We start from the raw sequence: 20,584 nt of genomic DNA, 5'->3' as shown, positions 1-20,584 counted from the left end.
CACAAAAGATTGATAACAGAGTTCGTCCAATGTGGACTATGTCTTTGGGCCCTGCTTCAATAGTGAGTAGGTCACTTCATTCATCTCATCAAAAGAAAGGCAAGTACATGGCAAAACACATCATTATACCTCCATTCCTAAGAGTGACTTGAAATTTGACTCCTCAAATGACATCATTCCCAACACCAACAGGTCTGTCTTGTCCTCTGTGAGATTTTTTATTGTAAACACGACCTACTTCTAAAAGGTGCATTGATTTCTCGAACTTCATGCCCAACAATTAATTATGAAGATGGTTTTTTGCCGTGACCTTTGAATTCTACTGCCCAGATGCAAAAACTGATTACACCATTGCAATCCTTGCGATATTCTGGTTAAAATGAGTATAAAGTTTGCTACATTCCGTCACTTGTAAATCTGACCCCTTAGGGAATCTTTTAGATTCCTCACAAATTTTGCATGGAATACTCTAGGAATATTCCTTTGCTAAAATTGTGCTGTCAAGGGTTTGTGCTCAGGGTTCCAGAGGGTCCAAGTTGTTGAGAAATGTAACTAGTTTTGATCTTCACAATTGTTGTTGTACTCATTTCGATATGTATCCTATGTAACAAACAAGAAAAGAAAAGAAAGAGTTATTATTATTAAAGCATGGGTTTCATGCTCTTTATTGATGGTCTTCTAGGTAAAAGCGTGTTCTTCATGCTTTTAGGGTTTGTTAGGTCTTAGGATTTATTATCATGAGTCAAAGGTGTCAACATCATGTTTATAAGACCCTTCCGGGCAAAATGTATTTGTAAAAATAATTATTTTTGAGTCTAGAATGTCTTTGAATCTCCAAGAGGACAAGTTGGCCTTGGGAACATCAAGTCAGTGTAAAGGAGGGAATTCAACCCCTTGAGAAGGCTATAAAGAGTAGTTCAACTTCATTTAGCGGGCACTCACTCACAAGTTCGATCTATCAAGAAATAGTTCGATCCATAGCTGGGAAGCTGCAAGAAGGAGAGCGAAGGTCAAGGAGAAGGACGAAATTTCTTGTTTTGGGCTCTATCTTTCTCACATGTGCGAAATTCTAGGGTTTCCAGGCTGTAGAAAGAGGTCGAAATTGCAGTAGGACGAAGTGCAACATCTTGTAGCTGGGAGAAGGGATACTTTGTTTAGACCTTGTTGACCTTAGGTAGAGATGTATTGCTCTAGGAAGGTCTTAGGAGGAGGCATATCTAGGGTTTCCTTGGAAGTTGCAGGGCCAGTGTTACAAAGTCAAAGTTGTAGATAAAGTAGTAGTATCGAAGTTGTAGTGTGTAGCAGTTTGGTGCAAAATCCAGGAAGGACTTGAGGAAGGGCTGACTTGGTACTAGGAGAAGCACTTGGTCTAGGGATTGGGTCTTTGTATCTCATTTGAAGCAGATTCTAAGAAGAGAAGAGTTTCTGGTTTTTCCCCTTGGAGGGGTTTTTCCCTTGCTGAGATCCTAATATTCGTGTCCTCTATTGTTGTTGTTACTGTTCTTGATATTGGTTTATGAAAAGATTTAACTAACGAACATAAAGAAGATAATTAAGATTCACAAGCAAATATCAAGGTTGAGGAAAATAAGAATTAATATTTGCCATATTGCATTTTCTAACATGGTATTAGAGCTAAGGTGAACAAGGAAGGCAACTGGAAGGACACCAAAAGGAGTTACTTGTCAAGGTGAAGGAAAAAGGAAGCTCTTCAAGAAGTTGATTATCTAGAAGAAGGCTTCCTACATTGAAGGAGATCAAGTATACATCAAGCTCTCATCAAACTAAGATCTTGAGGAAGACTTCAGGAAAAGTGTTGATCTCTTTCTAGAAGAAGGTCTATTTGAGTGGCATCTTTGAAGCAAGCATCAAGGGTCATCGGAAGTTGTTCTCAAGGACACTTCAAGGATTTTGAAATCATCAAGGAGACTGAAGACATCATCAAGGAAAATCTTGACCTCAAGTAACATATTATTACATCATGTCTGAATCTACAGGTCATATGGGTTCTTTCTGCAAGGAGAGCAATAAGCTCGTAGGAGCATCAAATTATCTTTCATGGAAGAAAAGGATTGATTTGATACTCACATAACAAGAAGTAACATGTTACTGGAGAAATTATTGAACCATGCAAGAAAAATCACAAAAACTAGCAAAGTACAAGAAAGGGGAAGTAAGAGCTCAAAGGTTCATAGTTGAATCAATTACATATTCTCTTGTTACATTTGTTGCAAACTTGAAGACTTCCAAGGATATGTATGACAAGCTAGTGAATTTGTACTCTGTAAGTACAATAGGACAAAAGATGTCTTTGCGAAACAAGTTATATTAAATGAAGAAATCAAAGGACAAGGATGTGGCATCCTTCCTCATGACAGTCTCTCTACTAAGAGATGATCTGCAAGGACTTGGGGAACCAATCACTGATTCAAAAGTAACCATCTGTGTATTAAATGCATTGCGACCAGAATGGAGCAGTTTCGCAACAAGAATCTACTCCAAGAAGGACTCAACTCCCTTTCATGAGTTGTGGGTCCAATGCATATTGGAAGAATCAAGGATCAAGGTCAAGGATGATATTGGACCAGATGAGCAATCTCAAGCCTTTCTATTCCGAGTCGAGAAGCTGAAGAAGGGAAAGTTTGGTGAGTCCAATAAAAAAGACATGGCCAAGTTTAATGCTTCAAGTGCAATGATTTGGATACTATAAGAGGGACTGTCCAAATCAACAAAACAACAAGAGAAAAGAAAGAAGTGAAGCTCATGTGGCCAAAGTAGTGGGAGAACCTAAGAAGAAGGAAAAGAAGGAAGAAGTGAAGGATCTTTACTACTAAAGAAGGTTCACTAACTTTAGGTTCTCTATCTTTCTGATAGGATAGATCTAGCAAAGAAAGGACACAAGATCTAGCAAAATACAAGAAAGGGAAAATAAGGGCTCAAAGGATCATAGTTGAGTCAATTAGGGATTCTCTTGTTCCATTTGTTGCAAACTTAAAGACTTCCAAGGCTATGTATGACAAGCTAGTGAATTTTTACTTTGTAAGTACAATAGGACAAAATATGTCTTTGAGAAACAATTTATATAAAGTGAAAAAATCAAAGGATGAGGATGTGGCATCCTTCCTCATGAGAGTCTCTCTACTAAGAGACCATCTGCAAGGACTTGGGGAACCAATCACTGATTCCGAAGTAACCATCTATGTATTGAATGCATTGCCACTAGAATGGAGTAGCTTCGCAATAAGCATCTACTCCAAGAAGGATTCAACTCCCTTTGATGAGTTGTGGGCCCAATGCATATTGGAAGAATCAAGGATCAAGGTCAAGGATGATATTGGATCAGATGAGCAATCTCAAGCCTTTCTAGCCCGAGTCAAGAAGCTGAAGAAGGGAAAGTTTGGTAAGTCCAAGAAGAAAAACATGTCCAAGGTTCAACGCTTTAAGTGCAATGAGTTTGAACACTTTGAGAGGGACTATCCAGACCAATAAAACAACATTAGACAGGAAAGGAGTGAAGCCCATGTAGCCGAAGCAGTGGGAGAACCTAAGAAGAAAGCAAAGAAGGAAGAAGTGAAAGATCTTTACCACTAAAGAAGGTTCACTGACTTCTAGGTTCTCTATGAAAGATTAATCTTTCTTTTAGGATAGTATGTTTTGCATGAGCATCATAGGAAGAAAGCATATGATAGTAGCATATTTGAAATTTACATGATTGAGTTGCTTTATAGAAATCATCTAGATAGATAGATAGACCATTTTGCATAATGTTCATCCAAGGATTATCTAACATCATGTTAGAAGTTGTCATATTGCCTAAATGGATCATCATGATCCTGGAAGGACCATCATTATGAAAGGTCCTTGGGAAAGGCATCATGACAAGGATAGTATACATTCCATGTAATGTGGAATCAATACTGGTAAAGGGATGAAGGAATGCAATGGGTCAGGCTCATTTTAGGGCATATAGCTAGATGATTGGATGAAATGCATAGGAATGTGTACAAGAATCATAAGATAAGCTTCATATGTACAAGAATCTTGTGGTGAAAAAGTTGGTTATAAAATTATGCTTAAGTATTTATGATGCTAGAAATAATAGAATTTGACCTATCTAAGGATGTATAAAATATTAGGACTTTCTCCAGAATATGTAAATAGTGATTAACATCTAGTATAATCTTCGGAAACAAAGTTGTAAATTGGTAATCATGTTCGATCCTTGGGCTCTTTGATGCATGAAGGAAGTTTCAAGTGGAGATGATCGATGAGGATGTTGATGGTACGAGAAGGTCATCATGGTAAGGAAAGTCTAATTTATTTATTGTTTGGTTATTTGGTTAACATTTTATTTGCTACCTAGAGAATTGTTGCAGGTATATATGATGATAGTTGAGGCAAGGTCAACTGTGTGAATGCAAAAGTATTGAGCGAAGCTCAATATTTGGCAACTATGAAGTCAAGATATGTTCATCTTGGAACTAGAAGGTAGTGGTGTGAGAAGATAACCTAAAGGTAAAAGAAGATCACTTTCATGAGGAAGCCATAATCAACTTGTAAGTTTGGGAAGGCTCAATGCAATGCCTTCATGTTGAAGATAAAAGTGATGAGCAAGAAAGATGACTTGGATCTTGTCATAAGAACGAAGAGTGGAGATGGCTCCATGATACCTTGAAAAGAGATGCGGAGGAAAGAGGGAGCTTGGCAACTATGGAGAACTGGTAGCTGATACTCTGATGAAAACAAGCTATAAGGTGTTGACTTCCCAGTTTGAAAGGAAGTTTGGAATCTCCTTTGGTTTTGAGAGGAAGCAAAGAAGTCTACTTGAATAGGGGCAGGGATCTATTCTCTAAGAGAATAGGGATGTCCTCTCAGTTTGAGAGGGAGTGATGTTGGACATCACATGTGCATTCTCCTCTTTAGGTGATGAAGAGAGAATAATAGAGGATTGGATAAGCATCTGTGGTTTCCTTGAGGATATAACATCCAAGAAAGGAAAGGTACCAATTCTCTTTAAGGATGAGATAGTAATCCAAGAGAAAAGTAGTCGAAGAGGACCGATATTCTTTGAGGACTCAGGATTGGAGATCCAAGATAAGAATAGTCCTAATAAGGCATACCTTGTAGACATCCGGATGGGGTATGTGCCTTGTATAGGTAGTGTGATATCACATGTAAAGCCCCTCATCATAATGCTCTTGATTAAAGAAGAGTTTGTCTAGTTAGGCCTCAGAGACAGTGCTGGGCATGATGATGATGCTTACAGTATGGCTTATCAATCCGACTCTTCTTGTGAGAAATTTTTTAGTTTGAGATATGATGTTGTACTGGTTGTACAATTGTGAATACCTCCCTAGTTAAGAGGGAGTGTTAAGAAATGTAACTAGTTTTGGTCTTCATAATTGTTGTTGTACTTATTTCAATATGTATCCTATGTAACAAACAAGAAAAGAAAAGGAAAAGTTATTATTATTAAAGCATGTGTTTCATGCTCTTTATTGATGATCTTCTAGGTAAAAGCATGTTCTTCATGCTTCCGAGGTTTGTTAGGTCTTAGGATTTATTGTCACGAGTCAAAGGAGTCAACATCATGTTTATAAGACCCTTCTGGGCAAAATGTATTTGTAAAAAGAATTATTTTTGAGTCTAGAAAGTCTTGGAATCTCCAAGAGTACAATTGGACCTTGGGAACATCAAGTTGGCGTAAAGAAGGGAATTCGACTCCTTGAGAAGGCTATATAAAGGAATAGTTCAACCTAATTTAGCACTCACTCACTCACAAGTTCGATCTATCAAGAAAGTGTTTGATCTGTAGCTGGGAAGCTGCAAGAAGGAGAGTGAAGGTCAAGGAGAAGAAGGAAGGACATAATTACTTGGTTTTTGGGCTCTATTTCTCTCACATGTGCGAAATTCTAGGGTTTCTTGGTTGCAGAAAGACGCCGAAGTTGCAAGACCGAGTTGTAGTAGGACGAAGTGCAACATCTTGCAGCTGGGAGAAAGGATACTCTATCTAGACCTCGTTGACATTAGGTAGAGTTGTCTTGCTCTAGGAAAGTATTAGAAGGAGGTTGATTTAGGGTTTCCTTGGAAGCTGCAAGGCTGAAGTTATAGAGTCGAAGTTACAAGTAAAGTAGCAGTATCGAAGTTGGCAGGTCAGAGTTGAAGTGTGTAGCAGAATCAAGGAAGGACTTGAGGAAGGGATGACTTGGTCTAGGGATTAGGTCTTTTGTATCTCATTTGAACTTTGAAGTAGATTCTAAGAAGATAAGAGTTTCCAGGTGTCCCCCTTAGAGGGGTTTTGCCCTGGCTGAGAACCTAAAATCTGTGCCCTCTATTGTTGTTGTTATTGTTCTTGATATTGTTTGATTAAAAGATCTAACTAAAGAACATAAAGAGATAATTAAGATTCATAAGCAAATATCAAGGTTAAGGAAAATAAGAATTAATAGCTGCCATATTGCATTTTCTAACACAAGTTCCGTTTGTCAAGGTTCCAATTCACCGTTCTACCCATCGGTCCGTGACCTCCATTGGTCAATTTGCAGACGTCATGTTTAAATAGAAATGTGACGATGAAGTTTTCAACGTCCGCCCAACTGCACTATTGGCTATGCACATACTGTTAACATTGTTGTTAATTGATTGGTCAGGGGTTCAAAACATAGTCGACCCCTTAACTTTTTGTCTTATAAAATAGATATACTGACCGTGTTCCGTCGACCCTCATTGGTTTGGCTCTCCCTGCCGTGTCCTCTTGGCCCCAACGTTCTACTGTGGCTCTTGGCTTTGCCCTTTGGCCAGTCTCTGAATGCAAAGGAGGGTTTTTATATAGGTCATCAACAAACTAACCAAAGGCCCGCCCGATTGGCAGTTTGGCTAGCCCATTCCAATTAAAACATATGGTCGAATGAGGTTGTGGGTTGGAGCCTCTTGCCGACCCATTTTTGAACATAAAACAAATGTTTTTGTTTTTAAAAATTGCTGAATCAAAATAATCCGCTGCAACCAACCTTCGGTTCACTGTTTAATGTAATTGCGGTTTATAGTGCCAACTCACACGGTTTAGGCCTCCAACCGTTTGACATTATTAAAATTTTGTTGGCCCGCCAACGGTGATATGCTGTAACTCGTTAATCTAGACCACCAATTCATATGTAACCACCCACTGTATGTTGACCATTGTACAGTTCCGTATTTTGGAACAATGTCGGAATATATATATTAATCCATTGGTCGTTTTTTTTATGTTGAAACGACAAGTAAAATAGATCGCTCGGATATAATTTGAATTTTCTGATGATTGAGCATTTACATTTAACTGTATATGGTTTAAACAAGCTGCCTGGTCATATAATGGTTCCACTATAACCACCAGGCTATGCCGCTGTTTGAATTTGAAACCACCGATTTGTTATGCCAAATTAAACATGCCGTCGAACTACCAAGTTTGGTCGGCCAATCTATCGGTTGATATAGTTTAAACATCTGCCAACTATGGCACACTCAATATAACCACTAACTGATTTGTCAAAATGCCGACAAAATCAAACCATGTTGAAACAATTTGTCGAAATTGGTGGGCGAAGGCCAATTTGGCCACCAAGTGGGTGCCACGTGGCACCATCCAATTGGGCTTCGTGGCCCCATGTTATTGGGTCAACAAACCACCTCTGAACTTAATGGGTTGCTGCTATATTTAGCGGTTTTGCCAAATGTAGCGATTCTCCACATTTATTTGGAGGTATGCTAAACTTAGGTCCTTGTGCTTGGTTGATGAAAACTTTGATTGGGCGTAACTTCATCATATGAAGTTGGATTGTGGCACTATCTGCGCTGTTGGAATCCTTGTGATGAGCTCTTCAATCTAATGTTGGTTTCACTGAGATTCGAGGACTTTGATTTTTGAGCCATCAGGGATCCACCTGGATCATTCCTCCCCACTGAAGGATTTTTGGGACTTCAAAAGTATAAATATGATCTGCAATCCTGATTTGCATAACAAATGTCTCTGACTATTGACATGCCACCTTCCCTTTGCTTCACCTTTGTACTTCGGAACTTGGAATGATGAAACTGACACCTATATCCATATGCAAATCTGTAGCTGCCAATACATGTCTAACTTGCAAGATCCCAAGCAAGACCATACTTACGAAGAGTTTATAACACACTCATGGTCAAGTTTACATGAGAACAAAATCCCATGCTATCCAACTAAAGGCCAAAATATCACTATGTTGCATATACAAGTGATGTTATACTCTTCATCACTTCTACAAACATATTTGCAACATGTGATTTACAATGGTGGCCATGGTCAACTACTTAAAAAGGATACTCATCTCTTACTTAACCAGGCTAATCGGCTTTCTTCTTGTAGTTGGCTTCGTTGTTGAATTGCTCCATTGGTTGGTTCCTTCATAGGTGCTTTCACATGCTCCTTGTCCTTCTTTGGTCGTAGCTTTGGATGGAGATTCCAACATGTGGATTTCTGATGTCCACCCTTGTTGCAATGGCTACAATGGTTTTTCTTCCTCCAAACTTTCTTGACCTTCTTTCTCCCCTGATGTGGAGAGGGATCCTTATGTCGTGACTCATTCTTGAATGACATAACCTTCCCCAAACGACTTCCTCTGGTGCAATTCTGGTGAAGAGAGCTTGCCTTAGCTCTTCCTTTGAAATGTTCACCTCCCTTTGGAGATGACCTACAATCACGATATTGAAATGGTGTGATATGCTCTCAGCATGCGTTGATTCAGACTCCCTTGCTTTTGCGGCTTTGGAGTGTCTTTCAAATGCACCAAAATCATCATCATAATGAGAACATGAAACCGAAGAATCATTAACATAGGTTACCTCAATTGCCGATTCTGGAGTGGGTGAGGATGGCATCACTAAACCTTCACTACACTCAACTTTTCCAAGGCGTATTCTGTGGATCGTAACTAAAGCTATAGTCTTTGCTTCTCCTCTTCTGCTTCTTGTAACAGTCTCCTCAGTTCAACATTCATTGCTTGAATGCTTTGGTGATGAGAAGAAGATGAAGAAGAAGAATATTCACTTAAAGATGGAGATGGAGGTTCTCCTTCATTTACTTCTCTCTCTTTCTTCTTCTTTTCTTTTTTTGCCAATTTCTTCTCATGCTCTGCAAACAATTTATCTACCATGTTTGCCATCCTATAGAAGGCTTGACGAAAAGCTTTGTCCTTCTCCATTTTCCTTCTTTGTGTTGCACATCTAGTATCTGGTTATCATTAACACTCGTAATTCACATAAGCAAGAAGACTGCTCTGATACCAAACATGATCTGAAGTCTCTGATTTACCGACATTATTCAAGATCTTTTGTTCGGTTGATGTTAGCAGAATTGCATGAAAGAGGATGTAAAATCCATGTATGCAAACACTTGAAGCAATATAAAGGAGACCATAAAGACAATGCACACAAAAGATTGATAGCAGAGTTTGCCCAATGTAGACTACGTCTCCGGGTCCTGCTTCAATTGTGGGGAGGCTGCTTCATTCATCTCATCTAAAGAAAGGCAAGTACATGGAAAAATACATTATTATACCTCCATTCCTGGGAATGACTTGAAATTTGACCGCTCATGACAACAATCACAACACCAATAGGTTTGTCTCGTCCTCATGAGACTTTTGACTATAAACATGACCTACTTCTGAAAGGTGCATTGTTGTCTCAAACTTTGTGCGCAACAATTAATGATGAAGGCAGTCAATCCGTTGCCAAAATGCAAAAAATGACTGCACCAATGCGATTCTTATGAAATTTTGGTTAAAATGAGTATAAAGTCGGCCACATTATGCCATTGGCAAATCTGGGCTCATAGGGAATCTTTTAGATGCCTCACAGATTTTACATAGAACATCTAGGAATATTCCTCTACTGGAACTGTGCTGTCAAGGTTCCGTGCTCAGGGTTTGACAAGGTTCGAGTTCCATTTGTCGAGGTTCCAATTCCTCATTCCATGACTTCCATTGGTCAATTTGCAAACATCACGTTTAAATAGAAATGTGCCAGAGAAGTTTTCAACATTCGCCCGACTGCACTATTGGTTGGCGCACATATCATTAACACTGTTGTTAGTTGATTGGTCGGGGGTTCAAAACCCCGCCAATCGCTTCCTTAGCTTTTTGTCTTATAAAACAGATGTACCGACCGTGGACTATCGACCCTCGTTCGTTTGGCTCCACCCACTGTGCCCTCTCGGGCCCGATATTCTGTTGTGGCTATTGGCTTCGCCCTTTGGTCTATCTCCGAATGCAAAGGAGGGTTTTTATTATATAGGCTGCCGACGGACTAATCAAAGTCTGCTCAACTGGCGGTTTGGTTGGCCCATTCCAATTAAAACATATGGTCAGACGGGGTCGGGGGTTCAAGCCTCCCACCGACCCATTTTTTAAAACAAATGTTTTTGTTTTTAAAAACTTCCGAATCAAAATAATCCGTCGTCAACCAACCTCCGGTTCGCTGTTTAATGTAACCGTTGTTTATTGCGCCGAGTCACACGGTTTAGGCCTCCGACCGTTTGCCAATATTAAAATTCTATTGACCCGCCAACGATGATAGACCGTAACCCGTTAACCTTGACCACCAATTTATATGTAACCACCCACCGTGTGTTGACCACTCCGTCGTTTGGAATAGTGTCGAGATATATATATTAATCTATTGTCGTTTTTTTTTTTAAATTGTTGTTCTCTATGTTGAAACCGCTAATCAAAATAGACTGCACAGATATAATTTGAGTCTACTGACGGTTGTGCGTTGATGTTTAATCATATATGGTTTAAACAAATCACCCATTCTTATAATGGTTCCAACATAACCACCGAGCTATGTCACTGTTTGGAATTTGGAATCGCCGATTTGTTATGCCAAATTAAACATGCCGCTGAACTGCCAAGTTTGGTCAACCAATCTATCGATTGATATGGTTTAAACATCCGCTAACTATGGCACACTTAATATAACTATTAGTCATTTTGTCAAAGCGCTGACAAAATCAAACCATGTTGAAGCAGTTCGCCGAATTTGGTCGGCCAAGGCCAATTTGTCTGCCAAGTGGGTGCCACATGGCACCATCCGATTGGGCCACGTGGCCCCATGTTATTGGGCCAACAAACCACCTTCAAACTTAGTAGGCTATCGCTATATTTAGCGGTTTTTCCAAATGTAGCGATGCTTCAAATTTATTTGGAGGTATGCTAAAATTAGGCCCTTGTGCCTCATTGACCAAAACTTTGACTGGGCGTAATTTTCTCATTCGAAGTCGGATTGAGGTTCGTCTGCGCTGTTGAAATCCTGAGAATGAGCTCTTTGATCTGATGCTGATTTCGTTGAGATTCAAAGACTTTAATTTTTGAGCCATCTGGGATCCACTTGGATCAAGCATGTTTGGTAAACTTGTGCCTGGATTTGAGAATCAATACAAAGACATGATGAGGGGATATTAGAGGAAGTTTGGCCACTTGTAAGATTCTCCATTTCTGCATTTATTCTTGCATTTTTTTCTTTGAACTAGTCCATGGTATTTGTTACCCACCTAAATGGGTAACCTTATAGGAGGACACTTTTATCTTATCCTCGATAACCAGCCAGTCAACCATGCAACCGACAACCCCTGAAAGCCACCACTAGCTGATGATATGCCATATACCTTCCCCACTTGCATCAACCTTTTGCTTCTCACCCACTCGGCATGAGCACATGGATGAAGGTGGGCCCCCCCTCAAAGGGTAATTTGGTCATTTTTGCAATTGGGTGCTTATGTTTGTTTGTTTTTGGGCATTTGGTATGGATTATGGGGTGATCTAGAAGAAGGATGGGTTTTGACCATGATCTTGTTCTGTTACCTTAAATGGGGGATTTAGTCTTCGATCTTAGTCTAGTGGGACCTACCCTAATGGCCCAATAGGTATAGGAGAGGCACTACTTGGGGAGCCCTGATTGAGATAGTGTAGTTCCATCTATCCTTATGCCATACTTAACACTTTCCATCATACTTTAGAAGCCCATATCTCACCCCCACTCTTCAGGTTCAACCCACCATTAGTTCTTTGGGATTTGGCACCCATACGTCTACATACGTGGGTAGGGCCTGGAAACTTTGCCCTAGGAGGTTGATGCAACTAAAAGAAATAGAAAAAGCATATCATGGCCACAACAAACCAAAAGAAAGAGAATCAAAATGCAAAAGATGGCCATGGACATACAAATTAGGCTTTGGCACATGGGAAAAAGCCTAGCATGAGCTCTAACTCACTCATATGGCCAACACTCGATTCCTGAGCACATGTTTCTCCATTGCATCATAAGAAGGAACCTTTACATGTCCCAACCTCGATGAGCGATAAACTGACTCATCATTAAGGGGTAATACAAGTACTACATTGTTGAGAATTGAATAGGGCTGAATATGTTAATTCTCTTTACTTGATAACTGTTTGTGATACCTTTTACTTATTAGCTTTGTTCGTTATTATTCCAATGTGCAATACATCAAACAACTACCAAAACAGTAAGAACAATGACACAATATATAAGGTGCAAGCCAGGGCCAAAACCCCTCCTCTTGAGGGGAAAACCTGAAAATCTCTCCTTATCTTTCATATCTTTCAATTGGTGAATGCCATGACCTAGACTCAGACAAATACCCTCCAAGATAAATTCTTCCACCGCCTCTTGCTGCAATATCTTCGACCTCCCAATAGATCCGAAATTCTGCTTCCCGACCGCTACTGCAACTGTTGCTGCTTCTCTAGGAGACTTCGATCTCCCTCTAACAGCCTTCCTTTTGACTTCGCTTGCCTTGACTTGAGACCTAGTGCTAGTAAGATGCCCTAAGAGACCTTTTCTTGCCTTTCCTTCTCCCTTGCTTCCAAAATTGAACCTCAAACTATCCCAGCGCAGAAACCCTAACTTCACACTTCTAGAAGAATAGAGAAAGATCCAAACACTTCGACCTCTTCAACCTTCTCTTCTTTGCACTTCCTTCTTCGACTTTCTTTTCTTTTGTCTTCTTCGCACAAGAGATGAGAGAGTGAGTTATTCAAATGGAGGATGAGTTCCTCTTATATATAGGCTTCCTCAAGGGTGGACGTGGCTCTTCATGTAGGCCGACTTGACAACTCATTAGGCCGACTTGATCTTGGAGGTATTTTGACACTTTCAAGACAAAATATTTTTTTCTTTGCAATTTACAATGTGCCCATAGGGTCTTCCATATATGACAATGACTCTTATACCTAGGACAAACCCTAGAAGCACTCAATGGGTGCTTGACCTATAAAATAAAAGAACTTGAGCATGAAACCCATGCTTCAATAATAATAATAATTTCTTTTTCATTTTACATTTACAAGAATACATTTCATACTAATGAAGACCGAACCTAGTTACACATTTTTCAACACTCCCTCTTAACTAGGGAGGTATTCATAAGAGGTACATGGTCATTCTCAATCTGAAGAGATCTCATAAGAAGAGTTGAATTGGTAACCCATCTGTCTAACATCATAATAACCAACATTGTCACATAGCAAGGCCTTGACTAACAACTCTATCTCTCCACAAGATCAGAGCACAATGCTGGCGAGACCAATGATATATATAGACACCATCATCATTGTCTCTCAAGGTACATACCCCACCCGGGTGTTCACAGAGTATGACCTCCCATTGGACTATTCTTATCTTGGGTAGCTAATCCTCAAAGAATATCGGTCCACGACTACTCTTGCCTTGAATGCCCTACCCAGTGTTGCACGAAGCGCCCCCCCTCCCCCGGTTCCAAGCCCCGAAGCGCGTCCCGTACGGAAGCGCCTAGGAAGCTTGGCCGGAAGCGCGCTTCCGAAATTCGGAAGCGCGCTTCCGAAATTTTTAGACGCTTCCTGGAAATTTGGAAGCGTTGGCGCTTTCGAAGCGCCGAAGCGCGCTTCGTACGGCGCTTCCCAGACGCTTCCCAGACGCTTCCCAGGCGCTTCCCAGACACTTCCCAGACGCTTCCAGGACGCTTCCGTGACGCTTCCGTACGCTTCCAGAAAAGCTTCCGAAAAAGCATTTAGAAAATCGTTTTTTTTTTCAATTTTTTTTTAAATTTTAGGTGAGTTTGCTTGTTGGGGGTGGGTCCACCTTGGGTTAGGGTGACAAATGAAAGCAAAAAAAAATATAAATATAGCAGATGCTCCCTCATGGTAATGTTAAATTCTTAAAGTAAAAGTGACATTCTCCTTTATTTTTCATTTTCATCCTTTTACTTAAATTTTTAACATTACCATGAAATGACTCAGAATGTTTGAGAGTGGTCCCAGCCTCATTGGACTTCATATGGAGAAAATAGAATTTCATATCCTATTCAAAATTCAGCAGACTTAACAGTTTTCAGTTATTTAGGATCAATGGGATTGTGGCATTTCATTAGATTATATCAAGTATGAAGGTATGCGATTAGCATTTAATCAAGAGCACCAAGCCCTATATGTACCCTGGTGTTGGTGGTGTTAATTGTTGAACTCCTTTGTCACGCGGCACACCCTTAGCAAAAAATTACCTTTCAATCAAGTCAAAATCATCGATCAAACATGTTAAGCTTTTTCTACCATATTTTAAGTCTTGAATTAGGTAGTTTGATCAAAATTGGGCAATGTTGACTAATATCCCTAGACAATCGAGGTAGAGGCAAAGGCTAGACAAGAGGAGAAGAATCTAGATTCTAGATCATTAATGTACAATGGATGTTATATCTATCTTGATTTATGCAAAAATATGCATGTTTTCATGTCTTCTACAATTAATTTGGTGTTTGGGATGTTTGTTTTGAGTATAAATGCAAAAAAATATAAAAAAATATATATATATAGCAGACGCTTCCGCGGACGCTTCGCTTCCTAGATTTTTGGAAAATGACGCTTCCGCGCTTCCGCTTCCGCTTCCGCGCTCCCGCTTCGCTCCCGCTTCATGCAACATTGGCCCTACCACATTCTCAAAGAGTATCGAATGCGAGCTGGTTACCCAATCCTCCATTCTTTTTTCCCAAGTGAAGACAAGAATGTCGTGTCTATCTCTCCCTCTCAATTAGGGAGGACAAATCCACCAAACCAAGCTTGTGACTTGTCCCTTAAGTATACAAGCTCCTTGTTTGGAAGTGATTTCGTCAATATGTCAGCTACTTGCTCATCAGTGGAGATATACCATAGCTGCAACACACCATTTTGTACTAGCTCTCGAATATAGTGATACTTGTTGTTGATATGCTTTGTCTTCCCATGAAACTCTGGGTCCTCAAACAAACGAATACAACTAGTGTTATCACAAAATATCATTGTGGGGTTCATCGGTCCTTCAAACAAGTCGGATAGCAGCTTCCTTAACCATATTGCTTCCCTGCTTACTTCACATGCTGCAACATATTCAACCTCAACACTACTCAAAGCAACAGTGTCTTGCTTTCTGCTCATCCATGAGACCATGGAGGATCCCAAACTGAAACATCCTACTGTAGTGCTTCTTCCATCTTGTTCACTGCCTCCCTAGTGGGAATTTGTATACCCAATTAATTGGACATCATTCCTTCTATCATACTTCAGATAATAGTTAATGGTTACTTGTAGATATCTTAGAATATGCTTTCCTGCTATCCAATGATCATGCTTTGGCTCTACTTGGAATTGATTGAGTACATTTACTGCAAAACATATGTTTGGTCGAGTATTCACCAAGTACATCAATGAGTCAACAAGTTGTCTATTACTGGAAGGATCCACAGGGCTTGATTCAGAACTCTTTAGTCTCTAAAGTTTGCGATCATCGGAGTGGTCATAGTTTTATAGTCCATCATGTCAAACTTCTTTAGAATCTTGATCACATACTTTCCTTGACCCAAATAGATTTCATTTGGTCCTTGCCAGAGTTCTAGTCCCAAATAGTAATGCATTAGCCCAAGATCCTTCATGTCAAATTCTGCTGCCAGTTGCTTTTTACATTCTTCAATTCAACCTTCAACATTTGTCAAGAGAGGATCATCTACATACAGAAGAATAATTGTAGGTTCATTGTTTACAACCTTAATATAAAGGTTTGAGTCAGCAAAACATTTTGTGAAGCCTTTTCTCTATAGGTATTGATCCATTCTAGCATACCATGCCCTTGGTGCTTGCTTGAGGCCATATAATGCTTTCTTCAATCTGCAAACATATGCCTTCCTATCTTTGACTTCAAATCCCAAGGGTTGTTCTATATAGACTTCTTCATCTATAGTGCCATTCAGAAATGCAGTCTTGACATCCATTTGGTGGATGTTCCATCCCATCGATGCTGCCAGAGAGACTAATGATCGAATCATTGTATATCTTGCTATTGGAGCAAATGTTTCTTCATAGTCAATGCCTTCAAGTTGAGAGAATCCTCTAGCCACAAATCTTGCTTTATACTTATCTATACTTCCATCAGCTGCATGGTTGATATTATAGATCCACTTGGAAGTAACCACAGATTTATCTTCGGGCCTAGGTACGATTTCCCAAACTCCATTCTTCATTATAGATTGATATTCTTCATTCATGGCATCCTTTTATTCCTGATGTTCTACAACCTCTTCAAAGGTGAATGGTTCTGCTTCTATTAATTTTGTCATGTATGCATCATACCCAGGATACTTCTTGGGTCTCTTACTTTCTCTAAATGATCCTTGTGCTGCCCCATGACCTTTTGCATCCAGTAGTGTAGATTTCAACCAATTAGGTCTTTCCCTTGTTTCAGGAATGACCACGGGTTGAACAGGTTCACTTGGCCCTTATTCTTCCTGGTGTGATCCTTCTCCTCCCTTGTGAACTTCTTCCTCAAATATCAGAAGTTCTTTGTCATCAGAATCTAAAGAAGTTTCTTTTGATTTCTTGAATGCTATACTCTCATCAAATATGACATCACGACTAACTTCAATGTGATGTCCATCTCTCATATAGATTCTATAGGCCTTTGATGAGTTACTATACCCAACAAAAGTCCCCTTTATACTGGAAGGATCCAGCTTCTTTCTTTTGTCCTTTGGTATATGAATATACACAGGACACCCAAAGATTTAGAGATGATCCACAGATGGCTTCTTCCCAGTGAACACTTCTTCCGGAGTTTTGTTGTCTAGAGATCTATGAGGACATCGATTTTGAATGTAGGCCGCTGTCTTAGTTGCCTTTCCCCACAAAAACTTAGGTAGATCTTGATCGCATAATGTTGCTTTTACACTTTCTTCAATGGATCTGTTCTTTCTTTTTGCGACTCCATTTTGTTCAGGATTGTATGGGACTACCAACTCCCTCTTAATCCCAAACTTCTTACAAAATGCTATAATCTCTTTAGATGTATATTCTCCTCCATTATCAGATCTTAGTATCTTGATTCTTCTCTCTGTAAGGTTCTCCACTTTAGCTTTGAATTCTTGAAATTTTATAAGTACTTCATCCTTGGTTTTCATTAGGTAAACCTAGGTCTTTCTTGAATGATCATCTATGAATGTGACATAGGATAGATGGCCTCCAAGTGATTTTGGAGCCATTGGGCCACATACATTAGAGTGGATAAGATCCAAGATTTCTTTTGATTGCGAAGCACTGCTTCCAAATGGTCTCTTAGTATTCTTACCCAGTGCACATCCCTTGCAGACACCTTCATGATCTTCCTTTAGATTTGGGATTCCATCTACTATGGAATTTAAAGTTGGAAGAATTTTGAAATGTGGATGACTAAAGCTTCGATGCCAAAGTTCACATGGACTAATCTCAGTGTGAATTAGGGCTTGGTTTACAGTAGATATTAATCTGTAAAGCCTTTCTTCTCGGATACCAATAACTTTAGCTTGATCTATGCTTGAGTCCTTTCCCCAAACAACTACCTTTCCATCAATGAAGGCTACTCTATCTCCTTTATCTTCTAAACTTGAAATAGAAAGTGCTTTTTTGTGCAAACCTGGAAGAAATATAATGTTGTTGAGGTGGATGTTGCTTCCATCCTTGAGTTTTATGGAAGTTGATCCAGTGTCCTTCACCAGATAGCTTTTGTTGTCTCCAAGTTCCACAGAGTAAGTGAATTTTCCTTTTGATAAGGGCTTCAATTGGTTGGAGTGACCAGTCATGTTTGAATTTTCCTTTTGATAAGGGCTTCAATTGGTTGGAGTGACCAGTCATGTGCCTAGATGCACCACTATCAATTACCTAGATGTCTTCGTCTTGGAATGTACTAGAGAGAGCCGAAAAGAGACCTTCATCCCTTTCATTGATTGATGCCTTCTTTGAAGAAAATAAGAGAATCCATGCTTCCTTGGTACCTTTCTTTATATGGCTTGCAATCTTCTTGATGAAATTCATCATTGTAGAGGAGCTCTTCATGATGCCCTTAGAGAACCAAAGCTCCGATACCATGTTGAGAATTCAATAGGGCAATGAATATGTTAATTCTCTTTACTTGATAAATGTTTGTGTTACCTTTTACTTATTAGCTATGTTCGTTATTATTCCAATGTGCAATACATCAAACAACTACCAAAACAGTAAGAACAGTGACAGTATATAAGTTGCAAGCCAGGGCCAAAACCCCTCCTCTTGAGGGGAAATCCCAAAAATCTCTTCTTATCTTTTAGATCTTTCAATTGAAGAATACCATGCCCTAGACTCAGAGAAATACCCTCCAAGATCAAGTCTTCCACGACCTCCTGCTGCAATATCTTTGAACTCCCGGTAGATTTGAAATTCTGCTTCCCAGCAGTTGCTGCAGCTGCTGTTGCTTCTCTAGGAGACTTCGATCTCCCTCTAACAACCTTCCTTTTGACTTCACTTGCCTTGACTTGAGTCCTAGGGCTAGTAAGATGCTCGAAGAGACCTTCGCTTGCCTTCCCTTCTCTCTTGCTTCCAAAATCGAACCCCAGACTATCCCAGCACATAAACCCTAACTTCACACTTCCAGAAGAATATAGAAAGACCAAAACACTTCGACTTCTTCAACCTTCTCTTCTTCGCACTTCTTTCTTCAACTTCCTTTCCTTCTGTCTTCTTCACATAGGAGATGAAAAAGTGAGTTGTTCAAATGGAGGACAAGCTCCTCTTATATATAGGCTTCCTCAAGGGTGGATGTGGCTCTTCATATAGGCTAACTTGAAAGCTTATCAAGCGGACTTGATCTTGGAGGTATTTTGACACTTTCAAGGCAAAATAAAATTTCCTTTGCAATTTACAATGTGCCCATAGGGTCTTCCATATATGACAATGACTCTTATACCTAGGACAAACCCTAGAAGCACCCAATGGGTGCTTGACCTATAAAATAAAAGAACTTGAGCATGAAACCCATGCTTCAATAATAATAATTATTTGTTTTCATTTTACATTTACAATAATACATTTCATACTAATGAAGACCGAACTTAGTTACACATTTTTCAACACACATCATTCAATGCAAACTCAAACCCTTGAGCTATGGGTTGTGATTGAAAGAAAAAATCAAGAAAAAGTAAAAGGCACACCAGAGGGGTGGAGAAGCAAATGTCGAGTTGGTAACCCATTTATCTACGAATGCTCCCCCCTCGCATCAAAACACTCAAGATTTTGATACCCCAATCAGGCAGTCCCTTTGACCATGGCACTTGGTTAGGAAGTCGTACCCCTCCATACCATCACTATCATTCACTAACACCTATCAGTTGAAGGAAGGACTGAGGAAGTGTTACCTCCCCTTGGGGGGTTGGAAGCGCCTAATAGGATTGTCCTTTAGCCATTCTTACCTAGGGAGAAAACACCATTACAAGTTCGAAGACCTGATGTTGGAAAGAGATCCTTATATGAAGTATTAAATAGCCCATGAAACTCAAGCTTTGTTCACTTAGATGCAATAATGATTGTTGTCCCTAATGATTGGTTGTTTTCACTAGAATTTGTGTTGTGATTGTTGAGTGGTTCAATTTGGGCACTTTTCCACAGATAACCAGGCCATCAGAAAAGCATATTGGCACTATCAAGTGAAATGTTGAGACTCTTGGGCCTCCTTGTAGCAACAACACTTGACTAGTGTTGCAAAAATCTCGATTTTATCTTGATTTTATTACGATAAAATAACGAAATAGTGATTTTTTGGCCTAGTCGATGTTTGTCGATTTTATTGATATTTTCTGATTTTTAGGATTTTTTGGTTTTTTGGACCTTGGCCGATTTTATCTCGACGCTGATGTTTGCAACATTGCACTTGACACATGTACTAGGGCACTCCTTGCACCCAGGATGTTGTACCACTTTGCATTGGATTTGATGATTCTTCAGGGTGGCACACTTCAACCCAGCATGCCCCCAGGTCAGCCTTAGCACCAATTGATGGATGGCAGCTAATTCAGGGCCCGAATGAGGATGTTCTCACCTTCGAATTCTAGGGAGGGCTAGTAGCACTTGGAAATCCCTCAACGCTGGAGCAAAGATGGACATCTTGAGTAGTTGGAGACCCGTGGAGAACACTTTGTTGTGCCCTAGCTAGATCTTGGGACTGAAGGGAGCCATTGAGATGGATTAAAGGGCCAAGCCTCAAA

At 39.8% G+C, this 20,584-nt stretch overlaps 1 protein-coding gene across 1 annotated transcript in view; it reads left to right on the top strand.

Moving 5' to 3' along the window:
* The window catches only part of LOC149142394 (Prolyl oligopeptidase family protein), a 320,206-nt gene that overhangs the window by 74,155 nt on the left and 225,467 nt on the right, over nucleotides 1-20,584 (top strand). The gene's annotated exons all lie outside the window — the stretch shown is intronic.

The sequence above is a fragment of the Pinus tabuliformis genome, chromosome X (genome assembly GCF_031772625.1).
Source record: "Pinus tabuliformis cultivar Carrire ecotype Pingquan chromosome X, CPIR1, whole genome shotgun sequence".
Lineage (NCBI taxonomy): Eukaryota > Viridiplantae > Streptophyta > Pinopsida > Pinales > Pinaceae > Pinus > Pinus tabuliformis.
Note: the sequence above shows the minus strand (reverse complement) of the source record. Positions and strands in the feature narration are given on the sequence as shown.